The sequence below is a fragment of the Haliotis rufescens genome, unplaced genomic scaffold (genome assembly GCF_023055435.1).
Source record: "Haliotis rufescens isolate VD_foot unplaced genomic scaffold, xgHalRufe1.0.p SCAF_1, whole genome shotgun sequence".
NCBI lineage: Eukaryota > Metazoa > Mollusca > Gastropoda > Lepetellida > Haliotidae > Haliotis > Haliotis rufescens.
In genome coordinates, this window is record NW_025963779.1 from 55,769,957 (window position 1) to 55,788,743 (window position 18,787).

The 18,787-nt window shown below is 38.2% G+C and overlaps 1 protein-coding gene across 3 annotated transcripts in view; it reads left to right on the forward strand.

Moving 5' to 3' along the window:
• LOC124131534 (growth hormone secretagogue receptor type 1-like) overlaps window positions 1–18,787 on the forward strand; it is a 140,462-nt gene that overhangs the window by 106,790 nt on the left and 14,885 nt on the right. Inside the window, exon 1 of one of the 3 annotated variants that reach the window (XM_046494841.2) lies at window positions 10,508–10,979. The exons of the other annotated variants lie outside the window; for them this stretch is intronic. The gene's annotated coding sequence lies outside the window, so the exon portion shown is untranslated. Of the gene's footprint in view, window positions 1–10,507; window positions 10,980–18,787 lie in introns of those variants that run through there. 3 annotated transcript variants of the gene reach the window in all.

Consider the following 18,787-nt stretch of genomic DNA (forward strand, 5'->3'; position numbering starts at 1 on the left):
TACCTCTACGTACAATGTAAACATTTTGTAAATACGGGCACATTATTTAGTTTTGAAAGACGTTCACGATGCTGTCCACAGCCCTTCAGTTTACAGTGTTTATCTAACCACGAACAGATCTCAGATTGAACACTTTGCAATTTGCCAAGGCATCAGGGGCGCTAGATGTTCAGCTTAGTTATTAAGTAAAAAAGCGTCGCTTTAAGTAAACACCATCCCATCCGTCAGGTGTAGTGGAATGCTTTCCCATCACAATGCAAAGTATATAGCACTTGAGACTGTCTACGTACTGGGCCATTGGGATCGTAATGTTTAAAAAATGTTCCGACGTGATACCATGCGATGAACAGACTCAGAATGTGGATACATGTTTATGTACCGTACTGTACAATTACGCCTTTTGCCCAATTCCGCGTTTACAGTTTAGCTCCAGCTTGGTTCGCTACTTGGTGTCCAACCTCTTGTTTACCAGTGATGTAATGTACCAACTGTATTACTATTGTGCACAAGACTTCAAGAGTAGGTTTCAACGTACTCGTGCTCGTGGATTTCACCAAAGTGGTAAACGTCTGAGACTTGTATCACTTCGCGCTTTCCTTCCACATTAAGCTGATATAACTGGAATACCGTTAAAACTTCGTTTAAGCTTAAGCCAACTCACTAATTCAAAAATATATTTTGATACATTTATCGTTTTACATTGTATTCTTCATTCACATATTTACTGACACTTTAACGGATGAAGTGGCACGATGAGGCATTGAAACCTTTTGCTTAAAGAAAGCAGGCGTTGAAAATCCATATGTCTTGGATCTCTATAAACTACCAACGTCTACTCCCCGTGTTAGATCTGATTCCCCGCAATCTGTTGGTTGTGATAGGCGACTTAATGGATCGAGTGGTCAGGCTCTGTGACTTGCGTATCATACCTAACTGTGAGGATTGTTGCTCACAATATCAATCACTGGATTGTCTCGTCCAGACTCGATTATTTATACTTTTTGGAACATTGCTGAGTGTACGGTAAACAACAGACTTCTGGATACTATCAGAGTTCTAATAGTTAAAGGTTTTCGGTTGAATGTAGTATCTTAGTATAGGATTAATCGGATAACCTGCCGTTGCTGGGGTCGTCTATTGTTAATGATTGTTAATCAAGGTCATCAATATTCCATATTGTATAATACATAATTAGTTTTCTGTGATTCACGAAATTAAGAGAACTTCATACACAGAGGTCTGTCATTTGAAATGCCATGATCCTTGAAAACAGTTTCTTGTATCCATCGTCGTTCTACACATACCGCCGTGAAGCTGATATTGAAGAAATGCTATGCATGGTTAGGGCTGAAGTATTAAAAGAGCTTTCCTCTCAGAACATAAAGAGTTATCAATGGTTTTTTTTAAAATTTGGAATATTGGAATTACGAAATGAAATATGGAGAACATTACTCTATTGAGGACCTGAGAACTTTCAAATTTGTCATAAAAATTTACGTCGGTTGCGCAATGTCAATCTGTCACTCAATATTACTGTTGTCATGATTTGTAGATCCGATGCCCTTTTGTCTCTTCTTCACTTCTTGGTGCAAACGTATTGTGCAAATAGCTGGCGTTTTACCATCCTTCATTACACTGCAATACCCCGTGCATCTACTTCCCCTGCAGTGGCACCACTGTGACAAATTGAAGTGTCTCCAGCTATATGGGACTCTCTCGATGATCAATTGCTCCATTGAGAGGAGATATTGACACACAACTACATAAGACATTTGCACGTCATGAAAGGTTAATGCCATTTCCTGAGACTTTATTCTTGTCTTGTTGGCCATGCCACCTCAGACATAGCAAATAAACCTTTTAAGTTCTGCGGGTCTTGTTTCCTGGTGCCTTCACAAAGTCGCGTCAGTCCATATGTTTTAGGTCATAAATTTGTCCCTTGTGTATAACCTTTTCATAACCACATTGATTTTTGAATTCCCTGTCTTTATTTCATGACCGGCCTGGTTGGAATATTATCGCAAAAGCAAACACTTTTGATGCCATTTCAGTCTCGTACTCATTGCCCGTTGATGTTATTTTCATAGTGTATAAGCACCACCCTAGAGTAAACAGTGTTTAAAGCACTCAAGGTTTCATGCACATCTGCAAAATAGCCTGATTCCGTTTCCTGCATTGTAAAGTCGACGTGAGGTTGGACAGACACGTTACAGTGTGCATGATTTTCCATGATGTTCCCAGGGCACAAATGCCTCAGGGACGAGACAGTGACTATTTGGGGTCACTGGGATTTCTGTTTGAGACATGGTATTTTTCGGACACTGCCTCGGGACATTTTTTCTCTGAAAGGGGGACTGCATAATATTTGTCACAACATGTATTTTGATTGTACATCCATCATGTCCAGCAAACTATAATTTTCAAATCTGTGGCAAAATTATGTTTTCCAGTGTTTTCTGGGACAATTTGTTTTCCCGATTTGATTTTCAAATTATTGTCAATCAATGACATAGTCTGCTCAAATGTATGTCCAGAGCAGCTTACTTTGTTTCAGAGAAGATATTTTCTTTCTCAGGGGAAAAGGAATGACTGACGCATGCCAAACGTTTAAACGAAATTCTGGCACTTTTATAGGTCGGACTTGTACATATGTGAAGTAAATGCTCACTTGAAGTGGAATTTCTCAAAACAAACTACATATGTTTGTTGGAAAAATTTGCCCAAATATATATGCCTTTACATAATACGTCGGTTTTGAGCTGACTGGGGAAATCATACAACCGCATTTTATTATATGTCTGCTGTCGCATTACTTCTGAAATAACATTCGATTGATCTCCTGCCATCGAAGACACCCCAGTTTCCCATGCTTCTTGTTAGAGCCGATTAAGATGCTCGGTCGGTCAGATTCGGTGACGTGTTTAAATGTGCGACATTGTGCTTCAATGACGTTTCCGTCAAGGTGTTAGTCATTGGTTGGCCTGGTCCAGACACGATCGCGATTATTTACAGGCCATTGTGATCTAGCTAGAATTTTACTGATTGCGGCGTTTAACAATATTCATACACCTGCCTGAACATACTTCAACTGTCACTATAGTGGATAGGGCCTCACACCGGTAATGCACAAGTAATCCCAGTTAGCAAAACGCAAATTAGGGAGTTCATGTTCGCATCAAATCGGTTGCTTTCGCCTTATTGTTGTTTGTTTGTTTAACGCCGCATTCAACAATATTCCAGCTATATGACGGCGGCCTGTAAATACTCGTGTCTGGACCAGACAATCCAGTGATTGACATCACGAACATCGATCCACGCAATTTGGATCGATGACATGCATCAACCAAGTCAGCGAACCTGACCAACCGATCCCGTTAGTCGCCTCTTACGACAAGTATAGTCGCCTTTTACGACCTATTCTACCCCGTATCTTTACGAGCCTCGTCATAAGTAAAGGTAAGATAAACAGTTTCCTTTACTCACTGGTTTAAGTTGTTATTTTCGGGGGCGGTCGGGTAGCCTAGTGGGTAAAGCGTTCGCTCGTCACGCCGAAGACCCGGGTACGATTCCCGACATGGGTACAATGTGTGAAGCCCATTTGTGGTGTCCCCCGACGTATTATTGCTGGAATATTGCTAAAGGCGGCGTAAAACAGCACTCACTCACTCACTCACTGTTATTTTTGCTCACAGATTAGGTCTGTTTAACCATTCGGAGTTATGTTCAAACAGTTCAGATTATTTACGTCATACATGTAAAATGATAGCCACGGGCAGAACAACTCGCTGTGTAGTTTTGCTTCCCTTGGCGATATGAGGATCCGCAGTCGTTGTTATTTATACCAGATTATTGATCAGCGTCATACATGTGCTACGTTCTCATTTTCTTCCTTATGTAGCTAAAACGATGTGATTTTACAGCACAAATATAACTGTTCAAAGCAGTGTTAGATTAACCCCACTCATTCATTCACTCACCCATTTAATGATTATGTTATTTAAAAGTGTTAAACACGTAATATATTACCTATATGACGTTGACGCATATACTCCCTCTAATTCATGTTGTTGAGTTCCATAAATATGCAATGCACATAGCTTGTAGCCTTTATGTGTCGCAGTGAACAAATTTATGCATTTAGAGAAACAAGGATCGATGTTGATACAGACAGACGTTGACTCCATTAATAGTTTTCAAAATGGTTTGATAAATATGTTCTATCATGGAATAGTACCATCCATACTAGTTCCAGGTACATCCTGTATAAGTAGTTGAATGTATCTCGGGACCAGAAAATGCACTTGTTACTACAGAAATAATATATAGAAATGTTTTGAACCCGGCTTCTAAGATTAAAGGTAAACGAATGTAGATGGACTGATATTGATGAATGTTTACGGTTTTGCACTGTATGTGAAACAAATATGGAGAACTATTATCATTTAACTTTAGAATATGAATTTTACAATGATTTTAGACAACTGAACCTACATGTACCATGTTTGCCCTAATCCAAATATGGATAAATTTAAAATGCTGCTGTCATCCATGTAAACAATTACTTGGAAAACTACGCAAATACCAGTATTACAGCTATAAGAGAAGAGGTATTAAAGCCTGTAAATCCGCAAATTGTACTGGCATTACCTGTTTATTTTTCACAATCTAAATGTATGTATTGTCTATGGCTCTGTGTCCATTGTGAAAAAAACCCTTCTGACTTGGCCTTCTTTAGGAATAATCGAGGTACAAGGAGTGATGTTGATATAGGCTGAAGTTGTAATTTCGATATATCCGTTCCGAGATACCGATAGTCTTTCTAACCTGTACCAGTCCCAAAGCTCACTCCATCAAAATAACAATTTCAAGACAGCATCAATGATAAACAGTGTGGTTATCACAAGCAAAGGTCTTCTGAAGAGTTCCTCCAATCCATACTACTACAGAAGAGCGATAAAACTCCGCAGCGCAAGGATCTCACTGCCGCGTGGTTTCTGATTGACAAAGACGTTTGAGGCTTGCTTTGATTTTCAGTAAGTTAGCGTAAGACACCTTGCTGAGATGAACATGTGACTCATGTTTCAGGTATGCGTTCTAGTTACTGAAAGTCACCTGCTCGATGGCAACATCCATCCACTGGTTCTGCACGAGGTCTCTACACAGACCAGCAGACATAGACTATGTTTTATGGCTGTTACAAATAAATAAAACTCATTTATTGCTTCAGTGATGCAATTAAAAGCTCACATGTGGCGTGTTTTAAATTAACCATCAGTAGTGGTAGCAGATTCAGGCCCCAACCAGACTCTTATGTTATTGCTTGTCTCTGGTTTGATAGTAAGTTATAACATAGCCTTAATCTTTATGTTATTGGAACTAGAAATGTTGAAGACGATTCCCTTTGTCTATAAAGTATCATTGATAAGTCGCACTTATGGTGTGCATATATATATATATATATATATATATATATATATTGGGGATTTCAGAGTAATGATCTCTTTATTATATCACTTAAGAGGCATTTTCATTTAGAAGAGAACAACATGTGAATAAAATGTTTGAGTAAACAGTAGTATTTATCATAAAGTGCCAGATTATGAAGATCCTTGTATGTTTGTAGAGGCAGTCTCACATCGGGAAAGCTCTATCTTAACTGGTTGGGAACGTTACAGATAGTTTTTTCGAGCAAGTAGGCATCAAATTGATGGAGCTATTTAGAGAAGTTACTGCTCGTGATACCATTTTTGACGGAATGAAGAATTGCTCACACATGACACATCCTATTATAGGCCAAGAGCATTAGGTATAACCTGGGAAAATATAGTAGAAAGCTGATTTTTTTCTAGATACCTTCAGTAGGTCATACTGATGACCCTAGCACAAAGTTCCCCAAGTCCCCCCCTGGTGGCATTTTCAAGATGGCCGCCATTATTTTGGAAAATGATATGAAATTTTGTAGTTTTACCCTCATGATATCATGCAATATATCAAATGAAAGCTCTTTTTATACACTTTATCACCATACTGATTTAATATTTGATCCTTGTAATTTAAATTTGATTTGTTTTATGAGCATTTGAAGAATTATTGAACTGTTTTTTTGTGGATTACACGATAAATGATGAAAACAATCTATGAAAAAGAAGAAAGTATTTTTGAATTTGCAGTACTTTAATCAAACCGTAGAAAACATCCCCTTATGTCAATGTAAGAGTTTTAATACGTTCTTACACAATAGTAGGATAGCCAAGTACTATTAAAATCAATCCCCTGGTGGATATGAGGTCCCTTGGAAGTATGTCCAGTTTCATTGCATTGTTCATGAGATGCTACATAGTAGTAAACAGTTGGAGCAGTATGTGTACAGAGATACAAATCGAGAAACAATTTTCTGAATAATTTAGTAGAATCAGCACGTCTTGAAGTGAAGTAGAAGTTTAACCATTGACATCATTTTGTATCTCGATGACATGCTTTGTCGCTAAATTGCTTCCGCATCCCTGCTTTGCAGACGCAAACTATCATCTTCAGGACTTTCAGAGGAACAACAGATCTGTCAGTCTCAAAGGGAACAAGCAGGGAACAAGCAGCCCCTCTATTTTATGCCACTCCATCTCTGTGGGTGATAGTTTCCCTACCATTGTTGTACAGCATAATATGCCCAATTACTTTGGAATTTGGCAGGTACAGGAGGGATTCCATCTTGGATCCAGATGAAGGTAAGGTTGCTCGATGAATGGATTTGAAGTACATCTTGTAGCCATGTTTGTCCAGTGACCATGACCCCACAGCTCAAGACAGCTTTAGAAGGAACATCTCTCTAACTTCTGCGATCTCAGCGTAAGAAGAATCAGGTCGATGGAAGACACTCAAACAGCACCAATTGTTGGTACAACGAAACAGTGCAAAAGCTTTCTTCTACCCTTGATTGTTAGGTGCAGACACAATATCCCATCCAGTGATTGCATGTACAAACACTTAGTGCTGTTTGATGCTGTGAAAAGCTTCCTGAATTTCAGAGATACTGTACACTTGTAATGGGTTCCGTCCAAACATCATATGAGATCCATGCTTGGAGTGGCTTGTGCGACCATCATTACCATCGAATCTGTGTCCACCACCAGCACCACCACCACAAACAACAACAGCAACAACAATATCCATTGCAGTTGATGCTATCAACATGACCCCATCTGTAGTGCTTTGCGTGACATTGTAATGCATTGGCATCGGGGCGTGGCGTGGCGATTGTGCTGTCTGTGATTCCACGACCACGTGTCATACTTACAGAGATCTTTAGCAATCGCATTAAATCTTGTTCCATTGCCTGATCACTAAGGTTTCCACGCAAGAATTTCTTTGTTCTTCGAATGGTAGTGAAGTTGTGGTACTGCTCAGGAGACATGACATCAATAACATCTTTCAACTGGTCAATGGAGAGGCGGGCAGATTTCGCATATGCAAGATGGCCTTCGGCATGAAATAAGGGAATCATTTCACTGACTGACTGAAGGTGTAAATCCCAATGAACGTTGAATGACGGACACTTGATTGAAATATCCAATCCAAAGTTTCCCTGTTCAACTGATTCGAGGTATTCTCCATCAGATTCTCCATAACACTTGTGAGCAAGTGGACAGATTTCTCATTTACCCCACACTCAGTGGTCCATTTGTCATTCACTGTTTTGTGAACATCCATGAGAGGAGTGGGATCCACCCCACTGAGGCACTGTGTTTGTAGCAAACGGACATGCTTGCTGCTGTTGACAGCAGATGAGCACCGAGTGCATGAGCATATGCATGACCTGTCATCATGTGGATCACAGTGTTTGGGGCATAGACAGTTGCCCACATATCTTCTAAGCCACTTACACTCATGACATATCCAATCGATCCCAGTTCAAGTCGAATTACCATCTTGCTCAGTGCTGGGTAAGAGGATTTCACAATTTCGGTTGCCTTGATGTAGAGAGGCTGGTCAAATGTAACAGGGCAAACACCAAGTGAATACTTTTCAGCCAGCTGTTGTGCAAAACACAAAGCCGAAAGGGTGGTGTCAGGCTGGGATTGATCCTGGATTACAAATGGTAGAATCTGAATTTTACTTTCTTTCATAATTGTCTCCCTTTACAGCTCACTGCATAAAGCCACTCCATGATGGACGTTGTGAAACAGGTCTATTAAGTGAGGAACTTGTTAACCAGAAACAATCCAAGCATTTTGGTAACTTCTGGAGAGGTGCAATTGGCTTTGAAAGTTCAAGAGGCCCAATCTTTATAGACTTGAATGTTGATGTGGTGTGTTTTTTGCGTACTTTTACTGGAACCTTACCGAATTGACCTGCAGAAGCACCTGTCATGACCCTTTGGGTAGACCGTGGGAAGGAGCCTGGACTGCCTCAGGACCTGGATTAGTGGCAATACCACCCTAAACATGTTTCACATACCACCCAGTACCACTGCCTGTGAGGGTTTGCCCATTGATACTGGCGTCATCAAATGTAAAATTTACCAGCTCACCCTCAAGATCACACGATTTATCATCTGTGATTAGGGCATCGTATAGACGCTGGAACTACCTTTGTTTATCTGCAAATGCCAAACTCGTCGGAATATCAACCAATTCTCGAGATTCGTATTTGCGATTGATGTAGAGAGATATTGCCAAGGGTACTGGTTAAACAAATTACATGTATCTTGGTCGACAGGCAAATATAAAGCGGCGTTCAGATACTTCGATCCCTAACATGCATCTGTTCAAATACTGCTCAAAGTGGACAGAACTGTTTACTACTTTGCAGGAGACACTGTATAATGACACTGGACAGCACCTAGGGACCTAGTATCATTTCGACTCCACCAGGGGTTTGTTTTTAATAGTACTTGGCTATCCTACTATTATGTTAGAAAGAATATAACTCTTGTATTGACACAAGGGGATGTTTAAAGGGTTATAAATTCACAAGGGGATGATTAAAGTATTATTAATTCAGACATACATTGTTTTCTTTCATAGATTGTATTTATCACAATCCAACCTGACTATTACCGGGTGTTCCACCAAAAAAACCTTGTTAAATATTTCTTCAAATGCTTTTAAAACAAATCTTCATTATATCACAAGGTTGATTAAAGTATTGTGCGAAAGTGTATAAAAAAAGCTTTCAATTGATATATTGCATATCATGAATGTAAAACTTCAAAATTCCATATCATTTTGCAATACAATGGCGGACATTTTGAAAATACCACCAGGGGGAACTTGGGAAACTTTGTGCCAGGGTATGACTTTTTGAAGGTATCCAGAAAATTTCAGCTTTCTAAAAAAGATTTCCAGGTTGTTATTTTTTGTCTTATGCTCTTGGTATATTATATGATAAAGTGACTATATGAGAAATCTGTGGTGAGATGATCCAGAGACTTTCTGAGGGGTAATGTTTATTGTATCAATAAATCTTTCTGTGATTTTAAATTGGCACTTGGGTGTACTGGTTGCCCTGTCGTTTGAGGCTGAGTTGCTAAGTTTAATCGTGTCAGAAACCTATGATCGTGGGTTCGAATCCCGTTTTGCTTTGATTAGGTTTCTACGAATGTCAGTACCACACCCCTTCGCTTGGGTTCAGCGAAGTGGTAAACGTTTAAGACCTGCATCAGGCTTTACCTCCTACATTAAACTGAAACGCTGTGATATCAGGTACATCCTGATTAGGAACATTGATTTGTAGTACCATTGCTGCGTTCGCAAAAGAGTCTACAACCTGAGTCCCTTTGGGATTCGTCGCACACGCAATGGTCACATAATATTCTTGGAATATTTCTAAAATCAACATAAATCCACACTCACTCACCGAATTTTAATGTTGTAGCGTTGAGCATCATCGCATATCTTGCAAATAACAATTAAACTTTTCCTCTTACAAATGTTGATTGTAACGAGATACAATTGTTCCCCTTTATCAGTGAGTAAATGAGTGAGTCGGGTGCAACGCCACTTTGAACAGTATTCCAGTTATATCACGGCATGTCAGTTTAATGCGGGTGAAAAGCCGGAACAGATCTCAGACGTTTACTTACCTTGACGAAACCCACGAGCTCGGGTATGGTGCTGACAAACCTAGAAATATAATCCGGGCGAACCGGGATTCAAGCCCATGATCATAGGTGTCTGGTGTGCCCAAGGGACGCAATTCTGCGTAGCGAATTACGGCGCCATAAACGACTGGGCCACCCCATTATCCCACTAAATTCAATCTGATAGAACTGATACACACACCGAGTTAACAAATGTGCCAATACAGAATATGGTTTGACTTAGGCAGCACAAATAGATAGCTGGTACCTACATGCACATAATCAACTCGAAGCAGGCGGTCGCAATTACAGCCTATGCTTGGGAATGTGTTAGGCAGACACAACAGTGAGAAGTTACGGTTCTTTAAAGTAGTCAGCTATTGCAAGCGTGGTGCTGCAACACTTGCGAGCGTGTTTCCAGGGATGTCGTATCCTGGTTACTTAAGGAGTCCTAGGAACGTGCGGGGCCAGGCAGGTTTCAGACATTAGAATAACACGCATGTTGCTATTATGACGACATTGACTGGATAAGGACAAGAGTATGTATTGATTGCGCATCATCAGCGTGTTGGTATCGTGTCACATCATTTCCTGTGGACTTTAAATACGGAAACGTTGGATGACAATTTGTCTTGACGGTCTATAAAGTGCAAAAGTGTGGATTTGCTTTTTTCGATCTTCATGATAGATTTGATTCCGTTCTGAATATGGATAACTTTTGTTCAGCTATAGCTTTACACAGTCTTTTATTTGTGGTAATTTTTCCAATCAGTAACCTGGCAGCTGTTCTTAATACCGTACTGCTTCTCCGTATCTCACTATCTGCTCCTCTATAACTCCTACACGTTGAGCCGGTAGCTTAGAAGATGGAACCTCATCGCATAATCATATGACTTCACAGAAGGTACGTCAGTTTGAATCTCTTTGATTATCCTTCGCTGTCAAAGTCGGCAGAGACTTGAAGGTAAAAGATAAATCTGTAAATTACGGTCATGCACAGAACAATTGTTTGGATCCGCTGTGATCATGAATAGCAGTTGATAAAACATGTATACAACATAACAAAATCAGAGAATTACGAAATGTGACAAAACTGCCAAATATATCTTGTTTGAAACAGATTAACAAAGTCACCACCATGACCTCAGACATGATCAATGTCGTGATATCTTTGATATGAGTTGTCCACCATAATTCCAATATTCACGTATATACTTACTTCAGCTACATTGGTGTTTGTAGCAGACGGTATGATCATCCGTAATTTGTCCATTGAGCCGAAACTCTACAAAAAATGCTACTGACATCTATAATGTTATGTATATCTGCATAAAGAGTCAACACTTGTTTCCAGGCGAAATGCGTAGTTGTTTGATATTTCCCTAAAGTGTACATATATGGTGAAATATATTCATCATATCGACTTGAAATTCCTGAACTTAATTCGATCTGCTTCAGTGATTTTACCCTGTGATCTCTGTGATCTAAATTAGGTAGTCCAGTGGCCTGAGGAGCTACATTTCATAGTACAGATTTGCGTCCCTTCGTCGTGAAAGGAACCGCTGGCCAGTGGGTACTTCACGGAGTATTGGTTTGTCAATAAAGTACCTGTCTTTGTTGGTTTCACTAAAGTGGTAACGTCTACAGTGTGACCCTTCAGGCGTTTCTCCCACAAACATCTGTCTCGTCGTGATATGACTGGAATACTGTCCAAGGTTGCGTTATAACGGATCACTCACATATTTGGCCACAAAGCAATCCTTTAATCACTTCCTGGTTGCCTGAAGGTGACTAGAGCATTATACTTATACTCCTGAATTTTCCTCCCTTGAAGAAAATGATGGATGTCTAAGACCATAGTTTTCAATAAATCACCTAAATTAATGTTAGTTGTTTACAGACCTCTACAACCAGGATGATAACGGATAGAAAAAGATATATATTAACATTTTTCTGTCAATTAAAATTTGGTTACTTCTCGTTTGTTTCTAAAAATGTCTGTGTGGCAATTTTCTTAACAGGAACGGTCTCCTATTATTTTATTTGGCTACAGACTTTCATTTTGATTGACAAAACTATCTTCTGAAGCTTTGCACAAATTAACGAAAACGTCATGCGATTTGAAGTAGTAACATCTGAGCGTTACTATTCAATGTAACTTCCACCAAGAGAAAATGTCAATTAATCTTTCAATTACGTTGCTATTTGCCAAGACTACGACAAGATCATTACTCTAACATTGATTAAAATGACATGCAGTCAGCAAATATGCATTTGGGCACTTTTTAATACCCAGTGATCTGCAATCAACAGAAAAATGAAAACATCGATCATGTTCACGGAAAGTAGATACTTTTGCATTTTTACAGAATGTGGTATTTCTGTAGAACTCAATAAACACACGCATCACATTCGTTAACTATATGATATTACATATCATTAAACCCACACACTGATGGTGAAATGACTCTATGCTCAAAGAAATAAAAACAACTGTCATGGTAGTAGAATAAAAACGGAGGAATAGGTCATGAACTGTTTTTTCGCATTGAAGCACAATATCGTGTCAAGAATTTATACACTGTGATCTGTAATAATTATCGTGACATCGCAATTGTATCTAGTTCAAAGCACTCCACGTGCTTACACTGAACTGTTTTAAAATGGTTAAAAAATGGTTGCATTTCATGTTTATTGCGATATTGTTTTTTTCTGTGAATATGAATAACACACATTTCATAGAAAGGATTCATGATGTATACGTATCTGTTCCTGTTGAATTCATATTGTCCGAAGTACATTGCTATTACACTAACCATTTGTCATCGCCGGATAAATTTTTTTGTTATTTAACGCCGCACTCAGCCATATTCAAGCTATATGACGGCGGTCTGTAAATAATCGTGTCTGGACAAGACAACCCAGTGATGGACACCACGAGCATCAATCCACGAAATTGGGAAACGATGACATGCATCAATGAAGTCCCGTTATTCGCCTCTTACGACAATGAGTGTACAATACCATGATCATTTTATATGAATGTACCTCGACACAATGAAGGATCTCTGATATACTTCTATTGGGCTGCATGGTTGACATGGAGTGGTCATCGACCAAAGGATGCTGTAGTATTTAAAGGCCGACATGCGGGCATAAAAGAATCTTGAGTTCCAAACATTCGCAATAACCTTGCGTTATATTTAAACATGTTAACATGATATCGTAGAAAATATAAATTGTCAATGCAAGTCTAGGTTAAAATTTGGCGTAAAGGGCAAAATAGCTGTGCAGATTATATGAATGGACCACTGAAAATCAGTGATGACACCAGGTGTTGGCGAAAATGATAAGCATGTCCTGCCTTACCGGTAGCTCCCGACATTCACAAAATTTGCATACAAATCGTAAGTATTCATTGCCTGACGCCGCGCAGCACTGCTCCTGCCATTCGACGGCGGCCCGTAAACAAACCAGACCGTCAAGTGATAAATGGACCAAACAATCAAGTGACTGGTTTTTTAAACTAATGAAAACGATAGGTTACTTTAATAGGTTAATTACATCTGCTGCATACAAGTGCAGAGGTTTTGCTGCTTATGGGTAAAGAATAACTTTACCCAATTATATTCGTTTTGCAACACAGTGGGCTATTTATGACTTTTCTATGACATGCCAGTGTAGAAACGTCATACATATCCAAAAAACAACAGGACACATTCCTAGGTATCATATTTGTCATAAAACTAGCTTACTTTAGCTTTCTGTAATAGCCTAAAATAGCCTTTAGAATTAAAAAAAAAATTAAATCAATGTATCCATTAGGAGAAAAAACTCACTGAAATTATACGAAAACCTTAAGATCAGTTCTGTTCTCTTCGATCATTCACACACCAGAAACAGGATATGAATGTTCGATGTTTCTCCATCGAAGTGTTGAAATTCAGGAAGCAAGAAGTCGCCTACAAGTTGTATTTTGTGAGGTTTGTAAATAAAACCCGTGATTGGAATAGCTAGTTCAATTCTTAATGACCAGGTTAACTTATATTATTTCAGCGTTTATGCATTATTTATTCAGTATATGTTCCATTGAATGACACAAACTTGATCGATCAACAGATGTCAACCGATAAATGTGCAGAATGCTTCTTCTGTCAATATGTGGTTATAAACTCAGTCAAACTATTTGATAGTTTTTCCACATTTCCACATATACGTGTGTAAATGGGCCCGCTGCCCTTAGTCTGTTAGAAGAAGGATGCCTCTGAGAACATGCATCTCTTGTATTGAAGATGCAGCTGATAAAACGTTTATAATGTCACTTCTCCTTAACGATATTCTGTTACTAGCTTGAAGTTGGCATCACTTAATCGTTGTCCCTGACACGTGATACACATCAAAATAGTATGAAATGCATTATCATCTGGATCAACATGCTACTCAAGTCTGGTTTTAGGGAACGCGTGGACGAGACATGGGGAAGCAAATATAAGAAGTATAAATTGTTAGCGTTACAGGTTACAGGGAAAAAGGCATTGCTTCCAACACACATGGCATAAAAAATAATTGCAAAATGACTTATTTTCAAGTACCTACTCTCTGTTGAGCAGCACTCCGTATGTGAAGATTGTTTGTCATTAGTGAGTGGAAAGAGAGTCCGTTAATCCCGTGTTCAGTTCCAATCGGGAAACTACGAACTAATGTTTTATAAAAGTAAATTCCAAGGAACAACGTACATCTGCACAGATTGTATTCTAAAGGGTGTATACGATAGATGTCACTTTTGCTTATATATAACCATTGTTATGAATTAAGACAAACGTATATTCCTCTATTTTGTATATTAATGTCCACAAGAAATGGCAAGCTACTCCATAATATTGATCTGTGTGTTCACCTTGCTCTGTTAAAAAAGTGTTCATGCCTAGTGACCAAAATGTAAAACATAATAGCATGGGCCTAATGCATGCCATTTCCGTAAATATACGTTATTCTTATTATTATTAAATTGAAATAACATCTTATAGAAGCAACACCTTCCATGCATTCATTGTATACGACTGATCATTCATTGACAACGTATAGAGCGGTTCTTCTGTCGTATCCAACTTGATTGTGATTGACATTAATGTTGTAGTAAAAAGTGATATATGTTTGTTGATGGTCCTGATGTAAAATACGTGGAGGTGTTTCTGAAGATTGAGACAGGGTAACTAAACCCTTGTCACAAAAAACCTTAAGTCAAATAATATAATCGTTAAACGACAGCAAAACGAGTAAAAGGAATGATGGATGCTTAACTGCATGATCATCATTTTGTACGTAACTCATCATAACAGTAGATAGGTGAACACGTCAAAGTGAAATAAAAACCTTATTCGCGAGCCATTCAATACAAATCATTAACACTTCATACAAATCATTCATTGCTTGAAAAACGACTTTACGTTTCATCCGTTGCCTTGGTAAGTATTTTATATGATGATTTACATAGCATTGTTTGATTTTCATGTAATCGAAAGAAAAGTCATTCATGTGTGGTTTGAATGAACATTTCTTTCTCTGTTTAAATTATATTTTTCGCAACCCGTCTTTATACTGCATTGTGAATGGCGCGATCGACTGACAACCGAACAAAGGACTATAGAAGATTACATGAGATGAACCCTTTCTTCGGTAATTACACACCTCGCATGGTAGCAAATGGCGCCAGAGATCCTTGAGTATTATACTTCATCTGCATTCCAACGCTCTTTCAAGAAGCTTTTTTTGTTTGTGCGCCTCCTTACAGGTTAATTATTGAAACAAACCAAACAGCTATTACCCTTGCTTGTGCAGTGGTCATTATCAATTTGATGATGCCTCTTGTGCACAGAAATACAAGAGTGTTTGAAAACCCCACAACATCACTTAGGTTAATATTTACAATACTGAGCCATAAATAAACTGATATATGTTAATACATGTCTCTGATGTAGTGATTGCTTTGTACTGAAAAGATCCTTTTCATAAGATCCATTATGATAAGAGCCATTGGTACATATCACGATGAATCTGATATCGCATGAAGGTCCATAACTTAGGTTCAGTTTATAAAGGTGCCCCTGATTATTAATAGTATTAACTACATGCATGTGTGTGCCATGTTGCGTCATTTCTAGAAAGAAAAATCTGTAGTAATCTACGGAATCACGTTATCGATGGTTGTGGGACGAAGAGACGGACATTGAGCTAAGACCAAACAGTGTATTGATTAGTTCAGAAACAGATTGTCGTTTGCTTGGCTATGATGGATTCCAACCACCAAACGGACATCACATGCGTTTTTTGACGCTCTGATTTACACATGGGCGTTAGGTTGAACGTCAATTGCAGAAAATCAGGCCATACCAGGCGATAGATAACGCCTAATACAAAGACAGAAATTCATCTTCATTCAAGGTCATGGTAAGTTATTTCTTTTAGTAAAACTGGCGACATTTGACCTATTACTTCTTGATTAAGACAGCCACTGCCATATTTTTCTCCTCATTTCGTTTTCTTAAACAGACAACCGTCTGATTTGGTTTGAACAGTTTTATCAGAAAACAGATCGTTTCCTTGATGCTAGTTTAAAAAAATGTTGATTGGTCAGAACAATTTATGATTGCAACATAATCTTGTGAACGACTCGATGCGGTTTTTGAAAGTCTATTGGTATAATTAGGGGCATCTTGATGTGATTATATGGCAAATTCACAATTTTCAGTAAGCTTATTATATATGTCTTGTGAACAACGAGAAGGTAGACTTCCCATCACAATTTAATGCTTCCAGCGTTCACCGAACAAATTGAATGAACGGAATGAATGATATTTATGAATCCACACTTCAACATATAATCTGTGTTAGTTTAGGTTCAAAATACTCTTTGGGGAACGTAGAATTTATTGTGGAGGTCACACACAAGTATACGTCAATACCCAATGTTTTTTAGTTTCATGTAAAATATAATTATGTATTTTCCTTACAAAGCTCCACGAAATACCTGTCGATTACCAAATAGAAACAATATGTTAATCCAGCAATCTGTACGTCAGAGAACCAGTGTGAAACCAACAAACAACCACCAAATGGTATACTATCAACAAATGTATTACAAAATTCACTAAGTTTACAAATCAGCATAAAACACTGCACAGCAATTACAATGGTAGTAAACAATAGAGTGGTTGTACAATATTCAATGGTAATATTTAATATAATGGCAGTGGTCAGTTTCAAATAAACAAATACAGTGGTGATAGCCAAAGTAAGTGATAATAACGTATTTTCACCTTGCGACGACACTGGTTAGGCTTCCGAGATTGGCTAGGCAGAGAAATTAGGGATAATGAGCGATCCTCACATGCAAGCTGGTTCCAAAGCTATGAAATGCGTGTGAGACGAAATGGGTGCGAGAATTTGTGAGAAATGAGGCAGGGACGCTTTGTCCGACTTTATATACAATCTAACCAGCTTCAAGAACTTTCCAGTCAAGGCTCTATACGGGACCAGTCTCGCCGGTTCCGGAATTTTACACACCACACTAGCATCTAAACATAGTAACTTCCTGACGACTGCTTAGATTAAAAGACACTACATTCTTGACGACTAATCACTTCCCAAATACATAGTAAATCATTGTTAAATACTAGAAATAAAATACGCTGCCATATAACAATTAAAACAGTATCAAAATATTGAATTATATATGCCAGAGGGGATACAAGTTCATGACTAGACTGCTGATGCCTTACTGTCTAAAAGAAGTTGAACCAAGTGGACCCCTTAGAAGCGAAAATATACTATATATATTATGTATATGTCACCATTATTGTGAAAGTCTTTGTCAGATTAGATAATACAAGGAAGTCGGTCGAGGTAATCAGTCAAGAAACCTAACCTTGACATTTAAACGTCAAGGCTTTTAGTCATCAGATGTTTACCTATTACATTAAATCTATTGCAATAGCAATTAGTGCATGGAAATAGTTTCTGTGTCTATATAGGCAAAGCGGGGATAAGTCATCAACTATGTGTAGTTATCTCAGGGTAATACCATTTGAAAATATATGAGATTGGCCATAGATTTTTTTCTAACTCTCTGAGCTTGTTTATAGATATCCAGCTTTGAAGGTTCACGCATATATTTATATATGAATATTTAACGTGGGTAACAAAAGTATTTTAGCTGATATTTACTTCTAATGTAGACACAGCAAAAACATTTACTCATGTGCAAATAAAATAAAGTTTACCGATGTTCCACAAGATACATGTGTATATAAAATATATGTACTGCACGTTTCAAAATGACTTGAAATGGTTTCTTTCTTCTGTCTGTTTTTTTTTTCAAATGCTTTCCGAAAGGAGATTATTATTAAATAATATTAAAGAATATGAAGATTTGATTTAATTTAAATTGCCATATTTTGAGATAGTTTACATCAAAAGACTCTTTTGTGGAATGCATTACAGAAGCGTTATACAGACAGAGTATCTAACAGGGGTAATTTCCGTAATGACCTGAAGTTAGGTCTTCAAATGTGACATTCTGTGTTAGCCAAAGTCGTAAACCTGCCATTACAGGTCAGACATAGAAACGTTGTCCCGCATTGGCAATCATGCAAGGAGAATCTTGCTCTTCCCTTTGATGTTTGGTCTTTATTCGATTGGACAACTTAATTTTTC